This window comes from Mesocricetus auratus, unplaced genomic scaffold (genome assembly GCF_017639785.1).
Source record: "Mesocricetus auratus isolate SY011 unplaced genomic scaffold, BCM_Maur_2.0 Super-Scaffold_100003, whole genome shotgun sequence".
NCBI classification, from domain to species: Eukaryota; Metazoa; Chordata; class Mammalia; order Rodentia; family Cricetidae; genus Mesocricetus; species Mesocricetus auratus.
In genome coordinates, this window is record NW_024429188.1 from 35,776,539 (window position 1) to 35,791,493 (window position 14,955).

Below are 14,955 nucleotides of genomic sequence, written 5' to 3' on the forward strand. Positions count from 1 at the left end.
GATCCTTCAGGTTCCACCCCTGATAAATGACTCTTGAGTTTTTATTACTAAGGCCAAAGACAATTCATGCTACATGTAGGAAACAGATCCTTGTCAGCTTATAACAGTGATCTGGCTTTGACAACAGTGGTATGAAAGAGTTAACAGAGTACACAGTTTAGAGAGACTAACATATACACTAATGATAAAATTTTCAAGAATATTTTCTACTTACCAGCAATAAAAAAGATTCAATTTCTCCCCAGATTTTTTAAATTTGTCTTTTAAAAGTCAATTTTCTGGGCTATAAATGCCTTTTACTGAAGGTTTTCCCTCACTAAGTAAAGATGAACTTATTGATCAATAACTACCATGTTTTTTAAAAATTTTACCTGAGTTCTGCGCTTGTTTTATTATTTACTGAATGGTTTATACTGTGAAAATTATTGCAGCTTTCTAAAAACTTTAAATTTTTAAAAATTTATTTAAAAATATTTAGTGAAGAGTTAAAAGATGTTGAATTATCTGGGTTTGCTTAATTTTTCAGACAATGTCTCACTACCCTTCCAGGATGGACAGAAAATTCTCATGTAGTTCATGAGACCTCAAATGAGGCCTGATTCTCCTGCCTCACTTCCAGAGTACCAAACCCCCAAAAGATGGGTTACTTTAATATAGTCAAATCAAATAAGGAAACGAAAATGGGGATGATTAGGTTGCAAATTCAGTGGTTCAAAAATGTCAAATTAAAGGTTTTTGAAAACTAAGGAAGCATTTATATCTTGAGTCAGTCAGTATTCATGGCAAATAAACTAAGCATTTAGGCTCATGGGACAGTAATAGAAGAGGAAAATCATACTATACATAGCAACAAATGTAACAATATGTAAGCCTTTGTGAAAAAAAACCCCTGAAATTTCAGTGAACTCCACTAATAGTGACATAAAAAGAGAAATGAGACATAAAGATATATGGAAAGTTTCTGTTTAAAGACATTTCTTGTCCCTCTTAATTATACAAACTGAATAAAATATAACTAGAATACAATAGATCTTCTTGTGAAACTAGGAATATATATTATGCTGGAATTAACAAACAAGGAGAGTGGTAATTTTGAAGAAAAACCTGCTTGTGGGGCTTTTTCTGCAAAATGGAAAGCATATTAGAAGGAAACAGATAATAAAACAGAAATACGAAATTTAGCTATAGACCCTCATAAATGTGAAAATGTGATATATAGTTGAAATGTAATTGCAATAAAAGGTGAATATCAAAAAACTATGATGTTACAATTGGTAGCGTAACAGTAATAAACTTAGTTCTGATTATACATTAAAAATTCCACACAAACATCTATGTCTACATCCAAAGTTGTGCATGCATTTATTAAATTTTAGGTATAAACAAGTCAATAAGTGAATCAAATGTAATTGTAAAACACAAAATAAAATATTCATTATTTTATAATAGAAGAATATATTAAAGGCAAGTGTTAATTTGAAATCAATAAAATTTAAAGCTTTTTCACAACAAAGAAAAGTATAAAAAGATAAAAATAGTTGAAACCCAGAAGTATAAAGCTTTGAGAATAAGTCATAAAAGTTCTATTTCTATGAAAAAAATAAGAAATTAAGAAATGTTCTTGAAATAATATAAATATTTCAAGAAATAATGTAAATAATTAAAATAATGGCACTTAAATAAGCCATTTATTGATTTTTTACTAGTTATTTATATTTACAATTCTTCTATAATGCTGTTGCATCATTTATTTGCAATGGCTATTTGAAAGGATAATTTGGCAATAAAAGAGAAGGCCAAGGATGTGCTTTATAGTATTACATTTCTATTTCAGTTGTGAATACTAATGAAACATGCCATTTTAGTAAAATGAGTATGTACATGAATTTTCATTACATTAGAGTATGCTCCATGTGGGCCACAACAACAATAAAATATGAATTGAAATCATAGTAGAATAATTAGTATATTTCAATGGGCCATAACAGAGCAGTTAAGACAGACAATCCTTAGTTACAGGTTATCAACTATGCAAATATCAAGGCATAACGATAAGCTAAAAAGACACAGAAGAATTTGTGAATATAATACATCATGCACATGTAAAAATATGCTCAGTACTGATTCATAGCTATGGCTATGTACATAAGAAGTGAAAATTTACAACGGATGATATACACGGTAGTTAAAATTAATTCCCTATGGGCGAAAGAGTGGTAGGTTAGAAACAGTTGAAGAAGTGTGAATTTACCAACATTAGGTTACAAGATGTTAAACTTTTATAAAGTCAAATGAATGGTGCATATATACATTTTCATAATGGGTGAATTTAAAAAAACTGTAAGATGATAACTCAAACTGTGAGCTTGAAATCATTTTAATGCTCATGCCCCAATATTTAAAAAAACAGTATATTTGAACAAAAAGGAAAACTTCTCTGCAAGTTTTCATATACTTAGTGTTTATATTTTGTTAAACATATACACATATAAATATTAATGTGGTGTAAAGTATTTTTCTTATTCTAATTTTTTTTTTCGAGATAGGGTTTCTCTGTGGCTTTGTGCCCTGGAACTAGTTCTGGTAGACCAGGATGGTCTGGAACTCACAGAGATCCACCTGCCTCTGCCTCCCGAGTGCTGGGATTAAAGGCATTGCCACCACTGCCCAGCTCTTAGTCTAAATTTTAATAACACATTTTAAGGTATGTCATTACACTACTCTCTACTCTTACCTATGTCATAAATTTTAGGATTATTAATTTAAACTATTAGAAATTCTTTTATTGGAAATTTTATTTTTATCTAAATATTTTCAGACAGGGTCTAATGTATTACAAGATGGTCTCAAACTCACCCCAGGATGAAATTCTGGTTCTCTTACTAACACCTCCCCCAAGCTGGGATCACAAGTGCAGGCTTATGTATTCCACCATATCCAGTTTATTCCTTGTTGGGGATGCTACCTTTTGAGCTACATCTAATCCCACATGAGAAAATTTTAAAACAACTACAACAAAGAACATCACTTACCAGAGGAAATTATCTTACGCAGCTTACAATGTTCACATATTTTTTAAATATTGGTATCTCAAAAGGATACAATTTAGTGCATATGGAATTTGAATTCAAGATCTCTGAATGCAATTACAATTCAACGTTTATTCATTCTCAAAAAGGTTTTATTTTTCTTTCTCCTAAAATGTTGTTTGTTTTTATGTGTGTGCCTACTTATATGTACATCATGTGCTTACAGGTGCCAACAAAGGACGGAAGAATATATTGTAACCTCTGTAATTGGAGTCATAGGTGATCAGTGTGTGTTCTGGGAACCAAACCTGGGCCCTTTGAAAGAGCAACAGGTGCAGTTAACTAGTTTGCCATGTTACAGATCTCAAATTTTTCTTTTAATAAGTCAATGTTTCCATGAGAATGTGTTAAATCCCATTCAAACACATGTATTTATCTTTTTTTAGTATTTGAATTAAGGTTGTATGTATGGCATGTTTTTATTATCTGTGTCATTTATGTTTACTGATAATGTAAATCTGAAATGTAATCAAAATCTTGCTATTATTAATGACCATCACAAGGTAGATCTATAGAATAAATTAAAAAGACCACAGTAAGCACAATTATTTACCTCACATGTTAGTCACATGTATCAAATATTATGTTAGATTCTAGTAAACTGAATGAGAACAGGGAAAAATTGTCCAAAAGACTTCCCAAATGAATCCTCCATCCTGTGGAAATCCTACCATAAAATGCTCTTATGATTCCAAAACTGTGTTTATGTATTTTTAATGTAGGAAGCATTAACAAAAATCAGCATACATATTTCTGTTTTTAGTTTTGTTACTGTCATTGATCAGCAACGAATTATTAAAATCAGGAGGTAATGAGTAAAATCCAAAAGGAAACATGCTACAGAAGCATTAATTAGCATATCTTTCCCTTCTAAGGTAATTTAGCTATTTTAGTAAGCTTTATAATAAAGAGAACATAAATTTCAAATGCTTTTGTAGTAGCAAAATACATTCAGAGTTGGAATTTTACCTTTGGTCCTGAAAAATGCAGATGGGTGATAATTGGGGCTATATTTTATACACATTTCAAGTTTATTTGTTTGCTTTATTTTGTGTCTATTTCTAAAAAGAGTGTGGGGATAGATTATAATAAAGGATCCATACAATAGGATTGTGAAAATGGAGATAAATTTTCAGCAGCATCATAGTAAGAAGAAATGGTTATTGAGGTTGGTGTGAAGAACATATAATTATGAAAGAAATAACATCCAAGAATAGTTACTGTAATTAAACACTAAATTTAGTGTTTATGCTTCCTAGAAGCCAAGACAATCTTTGAAAAAAATCAGGATTAGTTACAAAGCTCTAGTTGCATATTAGTTCTCAGGAGAGATAAATCCTAGTGCCACATCTAAGCATCAGTGATGTAAAGGAAAGGATTTTTCTAAAATGATCACTTGGAGTCATGGTGGATGCCATTTTATATATGTTCACTTTGTTTTAGAGAAATTGCTGAAATATTCTTTAGTTGAACATTGGATATATCAAATATTTATAAAAATTTAAGAGAGTCCCTGTTGCTGTCTATAACAATTCCACCTGCAATAGTTTATAAATTTGGAGGCTAGCAAAGAAAATAACTGAAACAACCTGGATACACCAAGAAATATCAAGTACAGGAGAAAATGGATACCACAGAATTTCATGATGAAATAGTGGTCTCCTTAAATATCCAAATTCTGATCTCCTGACCTTGCATCATATTATATATCATAAAAATGTTTTAAATATGATTAAGCTATGGATTCTGAAGGAGGTATATTTTCCTGGATTATACAGGTAAGCACAAAGTTTAATCACATTTTTCTTAGGATAATATAGCTAATAAACATTATACACTAGAATCTACAGAGATAGGAGTGAATATGAAAAGTGAAACCAAAAGCTATAGTGAAGATGGAATATGGGCTAAAGAGTGATTATTCCAAGGCCCTCAGAAGAAACACGTCCTATTAGCACTAGATTTTAATTCAGTAAGACTAGTTTAGGGTTACTAGTCTCCTGAATGGAAAGGCATTAAATATATTCAGTTCTAAGCCAACAAGTTTGTTGAAATTGGTTACAACAGTTTTAGGGGTCCTACTTAACACCTGATATAAGTTAATGAATATTCTTTTTCAAGGTGGAATCACATTACATAATTCAAGTATGACTATGAGCAAAGTTCTATCTTACCCAATGTAAAATACTTAGAGGTTTCATGTATAATAGAATAATAACACAGTATGCAAGGAGGCGACAAGGGCTGAAGAGGTGACGCAGCATTTAAGAACATTTATTACCAACACCTACATCAGGTGGTTCACAACCTCCTGCAACTCCAGTTCCAGAGGATCTGATAGTATCTTCTTGCCTCTGGGATGACCTACACATGGCATACATCAACACAGATGTGAGGAAGTCAATTGCTTTATATTTGGGTGTAAGATATGGTGCTAAAATTCTCCCTAGAACATTTGTCTCTAATATGAAGATCCAAATAACAATTTTAGGACTAGTCAGTAATTCATTTGTCTTTTTTACATTTTATAACATCTGCAGTATTTTCTTAGCTTCATTTTAGACTTCAGTAATCTTTTGCAAAATACAAGGACAATGAATAAATGGCTAGTTCTAGATTATGAAATGGATAATAGGATCGCTTCCTCTGATCAGGGTAGTCGGTTCTTTTTGTTTGTAAATTTATGTAATCTGTGTTTTACATGCTGCTGACTTAGATGCAGGTGGGTCTGACTTGAAACCATAGTGCTAGGAACAGTAAAATAGACAAGAAATGAAAAGTTCTTCAGGTAACAATATTTTGTTACATTTGGTACTAAATGAATGAATGTTTCTCTTGCATTCCTCTCGATACAGGGGTTGAAGTGGAAGACCTTGATATTCTATGTGGAGCTAAAAAATTAGTGACTAACATTCAGGAAGTCATAATTTCAATCTCCAGAATTATATAAAAATGTGATGTTGTATACCTCTCATCCTAAAACCCAGGAGGTAGAGGAAGGAGAATCAGAATTTCAAAGTCATCCTAAGTTATGTAATGAGCTATGAATCTAGCACAGAAATGACTAAACACAACCAATTCAAAACACTCTAGTATTCCAAAGAAAAAAAACTTTCTTATGTAGGATCCTGGTCTGAATTTCAAGAGACTGAAGCAAAAACAATTCACTGCAGATATCTGATCTTGAGTTTTAGAAAAAATAACGACACATGCAGCAGGATAAATGTAATAGCAAGTGTGTTACATCAGTGTTCTAGTGAAAGTTTCTTTGGTGCCTATCATTCAAAGATAGTTATACTGTCTTCCAAGGTGAATTTCCTATTATCCAAGCAAGGTGTCAGCTGCTTACCAATGCATGCTATTGCTCCTCACTCAAATGGCCACCACCAGAAATATATTGATCCAGAAGATTATGGTTTTTAAAAATCTTACTTCTTCTGTGCTCCCAGAGGTCTCTGTGTCTAGTTTGCATAATTATCATGATGCAAAAAAATTGACAAGGATATTTTGAATAGGCTTTCTTAAGATTCCTGCTTTTTTGGTGTGAGATAGGTTGTGGTATGCATGTGTTTATGTGTGTATGTACACACACTCAAATTGATATAGCTATCTTATTTTTAGGCAATGTCTCTTGTTGAACTTGCAGATCAATAATTCAACTAGGCTGGGTGACAAGAAAGCTCCAGATATCCTGTCTCTGTTTTCCTAGATTTAGGATTACAGTGGGTTCTGTGATTTTAATTTAGATCCTTAAGTGTGCATGTCAAGCACTTTACTAACAAGTCATCTTCTCGTCTTCTGTTTTCCTTTAAGAGTTTTTTCCCTCCTTTAAATTTCAATTAGAAACAAGTTTGCTTCACATGTCAATTTCAGTTCTCTCTCCTTCTCCTCCTCCCCTGCTCCCCATTTACCCCCAACCAACCACTTTCTGCTCCCCAGGGAGGATAAGGCCTTCTATGGAGGATCTTCAAAGTCTGCCATATCATTTGGAGCAGGGCCTAGACCCTCCCCTGTGTGTCTAGTCTGAGAGAGTATCCCTCTATGTAGAGTGTGCTCCCAAAGTCCATTTGTGTACTAGCGATGAATACTGATCTGCTACCAGAGGCCCCACAGATTAACCAGACTTCCAAACTGGTTCAGGGGTCTAGAACAGTCCTATGCTGGTTCCCAGCTATCAGTCTGGGATCTATGAGCAACCCCTTGTTCAGGTCAGCAGTTTCTGTGTGTTTCTCCAGCTTGGTCTTGAACCCTTTGCTCATCACTCCTCCCTGTCTGCAACTGGATTCCAGAGTTCAACTAGGTGTTTAGCTGTAGGTGTTTGGTTCTGCTTCCATCAGCTACTGGATAAAGTCTCTAGGATGGCATGTAAGGTATTCATCAATCTCATTATTGGAGAAGGGCATTTAAGGTAGCCTCTCAACTATTTCTTAGATTGTTAATTGGGGTCAACCTTGTAGATCTCTGGATATTTCCCTAGTTCCAGATTTCTTTTTAAACCTATAATGCCTCCCTCTATTATGGTGTCCCATTTCTTGCTCTCCTCTATTCTTCCCCCAACTCAATCTTTCTGCTCTTTCTTGCCCTCCTCTCCCCTCCTCTTCTCCCCTTCTCTTTATCCTAGCTCCCTCTCCCATCCTCCCATCCTCCCAATTTGCTCAGGTGATCTTGTCCCTTTCCCCTTCTCTGGGGGACCATGTATGTTTCTCTTAGGGTCCTTCTTGTTTCCTAGCTTCTTTATCTGTGTGTATTGTAGGCTGAGAGTTTTTAAGAGACCCTAATCTAGAAATGATAAATCTCTACAGGCTACAGGTTAGTGCATAGTTTTACTACACAGGACATAGTGTGATACCATAAGAACCCACCAGTCAATCTGCCCATCTCTAAATGAGGGCTAATCAGACATTGAGGAGACATTCACTGCTTTTGTCAGTGGTCTGAATGAGGATACCCTCCACAGGCTCAGATATTTGAACACTTGGCACCCAGTTCAGTTCCTTGTGCTGTTTAGGGAGATGTCACAAAATTTCTGGGGGTAGTACATCACTGAGGATGGGATCTAAGATCTCATATCCTTGAATCACTTCTATTTTTCTTTGTGTTTTGTATTTGTGGTTGATATCTTAGTTTGGGTTTCTATTGCTATGAAGAGACCATGACCATGGCAACTCATAAAGTAAAACATTTAATTGGGGCTGGCTTACAGTTTCAGAGGTTTAGTCCATTTATCATCATGGCAGGAAGCAAGGAAGCCCACAGGAAGACATGGTGCTGAGTAGGTAGTTGTGATGTCCTACATCTTGATATGCAGGCAACAGGAAGTGAACTGTGTCTCACACTGGATGTAGCTTGAGCATATGAGACCTCAAAGCCTGTCCCCATAGAGACACACTTCCTCCAACAAGACCACACCGACTCCAACAAAGAAGCCACACCTCCTAATAGTGCCATTCCCTATCATCCAGACATTCAAACACATGAGTCTATGGCAGGGGAGTGTGAGGTGCTACCTATTAAAACTATCAGAGTTTGTGCTAATGATCTCTCAGCATCTTGTTTGTACCACCATGCTTGTCATGCCTCTTTGTTGTGATGGACTCTTATCCCTCTAGGATCATAAGCTAAAATAAACTCATTCTTATGTTCTTCTTGGTCATCAGGTTTTATCACAATATCAGAAAAGTAGCAAAGACACTGGTATACACATGTATGTGTGGTATAGGTCCTCCATATCATTGGAATTATTTAACATGAAAATTCAGTGAGTACAAGGCCTGTAACAATCATTGTTGACTTAGGAGTATATAGCATAATTCCAGATACATAGAAGATAAGTAAGTAGTCATCTCATTAATGAGTATGGTTTAAAAAGCAGATTTAAAATAGGAGACACCTATGACAGTATTGTCAGAGAACCCTTGATGTCAAATAGTTGAGGTAAAACTATAGTTCATACAATTGATCATTGCCCTTTTAAGTGATTTTTCACTAACCTTTGGGCTTTGTGAACTTCAGTAACATTCTGTATCAGTGTCTCTTGTCAATGGTTTAGCATATATCTGTCTATAGTGCACACCCCCTCTTGGATACCCTGAAGGATCCATGGTAGTTCTTCCACGTGTGTCAGTTCTTCTAGTTGCTGCCAAATTAGTGATATGATAAACCTCTAGGGCTACTGAATAAGCATAACATAGCAATCTGCCACAAACACTGACAGCCATATTAGAGTACAGAAATACAACAGAAATCCTGAAAACTCTTTGGTACTCTGGAATTCACACAAAAATGAGTTTTCTCATCTTCTGTGCCAGTATACGAAGTGAAGCTTTTGCAATAACCCTGTTTCCTGTGCCTACTGAAAGTGTTTGAATGTATGATGCACTGTACAGTTATATCTACAAACTATAATGAGCCTCCCTTATTGGAGAGCCTTTTAACACTGAAACCCTCAAGGAATACCATTCATTCCCCACATTCTAGCAAGGATATCTGGCTGACAAGCAAAAATACATTGATAGAATAATATTGTCTTCTAACATGATTCCTAAGCTGGCTCTCTCAGGCTCTACTTCAAGTACTCATTCAGAGCTTTCTTTTTCACACATTCACATTGAAACAATACTTTGTATGTATCAGACAAAAACAAAAGCAGATACATGCTATTTTTATATTTTTTAAATGCTATACTTTGTAAGAGTTCAAGTACATATTGTTAATGTCGTCTTTTTCTTTTCTTTGTTCTTTTGTTTGGTATTGATGACTGAAAGCAGATTCTCATTCAGACCAGGCACGAACACTGCTTCTGAGCTTTAATCCAAGGATCCCATCTCCTAGACTTTCCTGTTTCTGGTAATTAAAAAATACGGTGTGTTTTTGTATAATGTAGAGTAATCTCAAGCAAGACTACACTTGGTTTTGTTCTCTGGACGAATGATTGGTTTATATTTGCAATGTTTTTCTTATTCTTCCCTTGTATGATAATCACATATGGAATAGCTGTTTAATATTTTATTTCTATATACCGGACTATATTTTGCACTAGGTATATGAAATAATTTACCATGGGATCTTATTCTTTAGATATTTGGCAGTAGTTAAGATTCATTGCTTTTTTAGAAACTGATACAAAGGTAATATTTTCATTTTTCTGACATCATGCACAGCAAATGTTATTAATTATGCTGGAAATTTTGTTTCTCAGTTGGCCAGAGACTTCAATCAGATGAGGTCAAAGAGCTCCGGTTTTCTCCCATGTCCCCATAACCTCCTCTGCCTTTCTAACTTGCTTCAAATCTACTCAGCTAGATGACTTTTGTTCAGATGAATGACAGCTACATTGAATGGAGATGGAACATTCTAAGCTAGTCAAAAAACTATAAGGTTGTATGTTAAAATAATGTGAGAAATAGCTATCTCCTTAATGAGTCGTGTTCTTAGATAACACAGAAGTCACTTCCTTAATACAGTTGCTTAGAGACTGTTGCTTCTATGCCTTTAGCTTTCTGAGTTCTACATCAGAAAATGTAACTTCCTCCCCCTTCTCTCTACATCCCCCCTCAGATATCAAACAAAATTCTAAAGCCTGCTTGGCCTGACCCTCAGGACATTCTCACCTTCTGTCTTTCTGATAATACCCCTTCAACCTCAGGTAGCTATTTCCAGACTTCCTTTGCGAAGCTTGCCTGCTTTTCTGATCTCTAATTCATAAAGCATGACTTACTCTCTCCCTCTTATCCATTCCCTACTTTTAACAAGTACCACTTTGATTTACAAGTTGCATACTTGGTTCATTTTACTCTCAAACTTCAATGACATCTTAGAGATTCTTTCTGAATCCACTTTTAAATTTGCTTATCTGTAAGACAAGGCCATGCAAAGGGGATCATGCCTTTTGTTGTTTTTCTTTTTCTGGTAAGAACTACTTCTGCTTGTCTCAGTTTCATGTGTTTTTACTACCCATATAGGAGTGGAAGGTTCACTGGGTCTTGGGACTCCACTTCATAATAACCCTAATAAAATACTTTGTTCAACCAAGGTGGATTTGAATGGCATGTTTTCTTTTGAAGGTATGTGTCTTTTCTACCTGGGATAAATAGACATGTCTTTAAATATGTCAGCATGAAAAATCACCATACAACTTTTCAAAAAATAAAGACAGTGTACCTCAATGGCTCTTTTTAAGCTTTTACTCTGGAGAATTTTGTACTTGAGCACTATACACCTGCACTATCCTTCTTCCTCTTCCTCCAAACTTTTCCTATGACCCTCCAAACAGCTCTTTTTAACTGAGTCAACTAATATTGCCAATTCAGATTCTATGTAAGATTGTAAAAGCATTAAAGAGATTATAGCAGTTTATTCAGTTCGGTGATCCCTAATAATAGAAATATTTTATAGGAGTAATTTATTTAATAGTTGGAACTACTTTTCGAAATCTTGAAATATTTCATTTTCTTTCCATTTTAATGAGCCAATTGCTATCCAATGGGAGCTGTCACGATAAAGATTTGTATAAATCAAATTCTCAACCAAGGTACAGATATTTTGAGAATCCAATAGAGTACCTCAGAATTAGACATTGAACAAATAATTTAAGAAGATCATTCACACTACACTCTATGTGTGTTTGTCAGCTGATACAATTATTTCAGGAATGGTAAAAGCCCCAGAAGACCTGTCTTTCCTTTAAATATGTCAGATGACATGTAAATATTTAATCACATAGAAAGTTTTTTTAAATCAGCCTCTTCTATCTGTTCTACCAAACCCAAAGTGTCATGTACTTAATTTCATGTTCCCTTGTGTGTCTATTTCACAAAGCAAAGTCTGTTAATGATGCTGAATCTTTAACTCTTTACCTTGTAAGCAGATTTTGTTGTACTTAACATCGTATTAAGTATTTGGGAGAGAACAAAGCAAATATTCAGCTTGAAAGATAAAATTCTAAGGGTCCATGTCATGGCTACTGGAAATCCAAGGTACAATAAACAAAGGAGGTCTATATTCCTTCTCTATACTGATTTCACGTCCTTTGGTTACATGCCTAATAGTAGATCTGAAAGGTAATATAGAAGTTCATTGTTTTTCATGGCTTCAGCTGTCTACATCCCTATCAAATGTAACGACTCTCCTTTCTTCACATTTTTACCAAAACTTGATATATTTTTCTTTTTTATAATTGGAATTTTATTTGGAGTGATGTAGTAACTATGATTTAATTTTCATTTCTTGAGTATTCAATTCAGTGAGTATTGATGTTGAACAATTTACCATGTACCTTTAATCATCTATATGTTTTCTTTTGGAGAATGTTTATGACCTCTACTGGCTGGGCATGGTGGTGTACACGTCTAATATACTCAGGAATCTAAAGTAGATCATGACATCACAGCCACTTCGGATTATACAGCAACACAATTTTCAAAATCGGGTCTCATTTATCAGTCTAGTCATATTGTTATTATTTGAAAACAGAATTGTTTATTTCATTTATATTTTCTAAATATTAGCTTCTTTGCCAGTAATATGTCTCATTCTTTCTGTTGTCTCTATACTCCATGAATTGGTGTGCTGTGCAGAACCTTTTGATTTGACAAAAATTGGTATGTGAAACTTTTGCTTTTTGGCCTATTTCTTTGAAGTTTTGTCTGAAAAAGAAAATACTTTACCAGTCCAACATTATTATACATTTCCATTATTATTTTCTCTAGGAGCTTCATAGTTTCAGGCAGTATATTTGGTCATTTGTTCTATTTCAACTTCATTTTTATGCATAGTAGAAGATATACTAATAGTAGAATACTACTCAGCCATTAAAATAATGAATTTCGTACATTTAGAACAACATGGTCAGAACTGCAGAATATAATATTTACTGACAAACATATACAGAATGTGAAAATGTCCTCATAGAAGTAAAACAATTCATGCAGTCTCCATCAAAATTCAAGAACAATTCTTCACAGACCTTGAAAGTACAATTCTCAAGTTTATATGGAAAAACAAAAGACCCAAGATTGCAAAAACAACACTCTACAATAAAAGTAGGTTCAGAGGCATCACCATCCCTGATTTCAAACTCTATTATAGGGCTATAATCCTGAAAACAGCTTGGTATTGGCACAAAAATAGACAAGTACACAAACAGAATCAAATTGAACACCCTGATATTAACCCACACACGTTTAACACCTGATTTTTCACAAAGAAGCTAAAATTATACAATGGAAAAAAGAAAGCATCTTCAACAAATGGTGCTGGCATAAATGGATCCTGCCATGTAGAAGACTGAAGATAGATCAATATCTATAGCCATGCACAAAACTCAAATCCAAACATCAGAGACCTCAATATAAATCCAGACACACTGAACCTCTTAGAAGAGAAGGTAGGGTGTACCCTCAAATGAATTGCTACAGGAGACTGCTTCCTGAACATAACACCAGTAGCACAGACACTGAGATTGACAATTAATAAATGGGACCTCCTGAATCTGAGAAAGTTTTGTAAGGCGAAGTACACAGTCAACAAAACAAAATGGCAGCCCATAGAATGGGAAAAATATTCACCAAGCCCACAACTGACAAAGGGCTGATTTCCAAAATATACAAAGAACTCAAGAAGCTAGTCGCCAAAGCACCAAATAATCCAATTAAAAGTGGGGTACAGAACTAAATAGAGAATTCTCAATAGAGGAATCTAAAATGGCTGAGAGGCACGTAAGAACATCCTCAACATCGTTAGCCATCAAGGAAATGCAAAGCAAAACAACTTTGAAATATCATATCGCTCATATTAGAATGGCTACAATAAAAAACACCAATGACGGTTTAAGCTGGAGAGGATGTGGAGAGAGGGGAATACTCCTCCACTGCTGATGGGAGTGCCAACTTGTACAGTTACTTTGGAAATCAGTATGGAGTTTCCTCAGGAAAATGAGAATCAGTCTACCACAAGATCCAGCAATTCTACTCTTAGGCATATACCCAATAGGTGCCCATTCATACAAGGACATCTGTTCAAAACAACATTATTTGTAATAGCCAGAACCTGGAAGCAGCCTAGATGCCCCTCAACTGAAGAATGGATGGAGAAAATGTGGTACATTTACACATTGGATTACTACTCGGGGAAAAAAAAACAATGGAATGTTGAAGTTGGCAGGAAAGTGGATGGAACTAGAAGAGACCACCCTGAGTGATGTAACCCAGTTACAAAAAGACAAAAATGGTATGTACTCACTCATATATGAATTTTAGACATAGGTCAAAAGAGTACAAGCATGCAATCCACACTCCCAGAGAAGCTAGGAAACAAGGAGGGCCCTAAGAGAGACATACATGTTCACCCAGAGAAGGGGAAAGGGACAAGATCTCTGGAGCTAATTGGGAGTACGGCGGGAGAGGAGAGGTAGTTAGGAGAAAGAGAAAGGGATGAGAGGAGGGAAGAGGAAGACAGGAGAGAGCAGGTAGATTGAGTAGGGGAAGAATAGAGGAGAGCAAGAAAAGAGATACCATAATAGAGACAGCCATTATAGGTTTAAAGAGAAATATGGCACTAGGGAAATGTCCAGAAATCTACAAGGATGACACCAACTAACAGTCTAAGGAATAGTCAAGAAGCTACCTTAAATGTCCTTCTCTGATAACGACATTGATGACTACCTTATATGCTATCCTAGAGACTTAATCCAGTAGCTGATGGAATTAGAATCAAACACCTACAGCTAAACACTGAGCTGAACTCTGGAATCCAGTTGCAGACAGGGAGGAGTGATGAGTAAAGGGGTCAAGATCTTGCTGGAGAAACCTACAGAAACTGCTGACCTGAACAAGGCATTGCTCATAGATCCCAGACAGATAGCTGGGAA

At 35.1% G+C, this 14,955-nt stretch overlaps 1 protein-coding gene across 3 annotated transcripts in view; it reads right to left on the minus strand.

The window, feature by feature from the left end:
• Nucleotides 1–14,955, minus strand: part of Il1rapl1 (interleukin 1 receptor accessory protein like 1) — a 1,266,931-nt gene that overhangs the window by 361,087 nt on the left and 890,889 nt on the right. The gene's annotated exons all lie outside the window — the stretch shown is intronic.